Source organism: Notothenia coriiceps, unplaced genomic scaffold (assembly GCF_000735185.1).
Source record: "Notothenia coriiceps isolate Sejong01 unplaced genomic scaffold, NC01 NC01_scaffold00027655, whole genome shotgun sequence".
Lineage (NCBI taxonomy): Eukaryota > Metazoa > Chordata > Actinopteri > Perciformes > Nototheniidae > Notothenia > Notothenia coriiceps.
Window position 1 is genome coordinate 60631 of NW_011360356.1, and position 2660 is coordinate 63290.

Genomic DNA, 2660 nt, shown 5'->3' on the forward strand with positions numbered 1-2660 from the left:
GTTGTGCTTTTGTAAAACGCGCGTGTGTGTGTGTGTGTGTGTGTGTGCGTGCGTGTGTGTGTGTGCGTGCGTGCGTGCGTGTGTGCGTGCGTGCGCGCAATATTGAGCAACATGTTCAAATGCATTTGTGCTATTGTTTTTTTTCTTGGTTGTTTAATTTGTTTATACTTTCTCATTTGAATGAATTTCTTATATATTGTTATTCTATTGTTATTGGTTTTTCTTTTCATTACACATGTTTTACTCTTTTACTATATATACATACTTTTGTATTTTTTTTTGTAATTGGAGCAACTGTCATGTAATCCATTTCATATATAATAATAAAGTATTCTGATTCGTATTGCTCAATGGCGCAGGGGTAAAATAGCTGACTACCTAAAAAGTCAACAAAGTGTCCCTGGGTAAGATACTTAACCCCACATTTCTTTCGAAGGCATGCGTACGGTATTAAAATGTATGTGAGTAGCTTTGGAAAAGTATTTCATGAAAAATAACAGGATATCTAACTCTCTGTCCTGTGTTTTCTTGTTACAACTGTGCTTGTCGACTGTTGCAGTTGTACCTATGTATTCTTTGTTAGCATTTCGGCTCGATGTATGTTTGTATTTCTGTTTTTCCTTTGTACTTGTATCTGTGTGTGCGTGTGTCTACAGGTGTACTTTTTGGCCCTTGTGGACCCTTGACATGATTAGGGGTCCAGCAGGAGCCTCGGAGCAGGGAGCAGGAGCGCAGAGGAGCTGATGGAGTCCTGAGGCTGGAGCTGGCTTCTATTGTCCCTGGTAATTGGATTTGGTCTGGAAGAAGAGATGGCTGCCAGTGAGAGGCTGCGATCATTAGGTGTGAATGAGGCGTGGGGTGCAGGGCTACACACACACACACACACACACACACACACACACACACACACACACACACACACACACACACACACACACACACACACACGGAAATCGCCCAGTAATGACTCCAATACAGTCGTGGTGGCAAATTCGTCCATTTTTGGGGTGTTCCAGGTAAGTTTAATTGGTTTACTACAGAAGCAAAACTTGTCTTGAGGAATGGGTCGGGCACTATAGATATGCGCCGAGACGAGGGACTGTTAATACAAAAACTTTCATATGAAGTCGTATAGCGTCGCAAAGAGCTGGAGGCAGATGGCCAGTAGGATCTCCGTAGGGCGGTACAACGAAATCGCTGACAGGTGCACTAATTTGAGACTTGAATTAGGGCCAAAACTGAAAGTTTTTATTTTTTTTCCGTTGTTTGCCTTTTTTTTTGGGTTAAAAAATCCGATACGACAATAAAAAGTGTACACGTATTTTATTTTAACCTAACAAGTCTTTGGTGTTACATTACAGTAATCCGCTAATAAAGAAGTCAAAAAAGTCCCTTATTTTTTGTATTCGTCAAAAAATTTCCTAACAAACCCTCCAAAGCGCGCTAAAAAAATCAGGGTAGATCGTTTTGGCAACAAAAAAGTATAAACAAGGTCGATCTTACCTCCGGGAACTATTCACTTACAACACGAAACATTTTGCGCGCACACACACACACACACACACACCCGCACGCACACACACACACGCACGCACGCACGCACACACGCACGCACGCGCGTTATTAACTCCCGTTGTACAAGTTTACGGTAAACACCATAACAAAAAAAAGAAACCAACAATTAAACCAAATATGATAAGAGGTAAACTTACTTAAAGATATATAACAATAAGAATAACAATAACCAAAAAGGAAAAGTAATGTGTTACAAAATGAGAAAATGATTTATATATGTATGAAACATAAAAAAAAACATTTAACTCGTTGCACAAGGGTACATTCGGTAAAGTATTATATTATTATTTCATAAGACTAAGCATAAACGACGTTACCGCGTCCCCATTTTATCCGACTGATGGATTTTTCAGTTGGGGTTTCACAGCGGACCCATTCTTATGAATTTCGGGGTGTAAAGAAAGCTCCGGTACGATTGCCATAATTTTAACTAACACTCATCCCGAAACCTTTTCATAAAGTACTTTTATTGTTTCCTATAGATTGAGAAACAGGACACAAAAGAACAATCCGTTGACACGAACAGCTGACAACGTCAACTGGATACATTGAAGGAACAATCGTAAAAGCCAGTACATACAAACATAAGGACAAAAAGGAAACATTGGAACCATTAGACACCACACGCACACAGATGTCCACATGAAAAAACGGGGAAGTCACCTGGGCGAACTCGTACTAATCCCAGGTCCGTCCTCGGAGCCTCCGTCCCTCGTCCTCGGCCCGTTCTCCGTCGACTACCTCAGGACTCCGGACCTCGACCGAAGATAACAGGGACCATTAACTTAAACCAGGGACCTTCTTCTCTACCGACGCACTCTCCGACCGCTACGTAATCACACTTACTCCCGCACCCCACCGGTCCCATGTGTGGTGTGTGTGTGTTCGTCGTGTGTGTGTGTGTGTTGTGGTGTGTGGTGTGTGTGTGTCTGTGTGTGGTCGTGTGTTGTGTGTGTGTGTGTGTGGGTGTGTGTGTTGGTAAAAGTATTTATTGTAGAAGGTTTGTTTATAGTAGTTCCGACATTTTTGATGGACTACTATAAACAAACCTTTAAATAATACTTTTACCACACACAACACACACA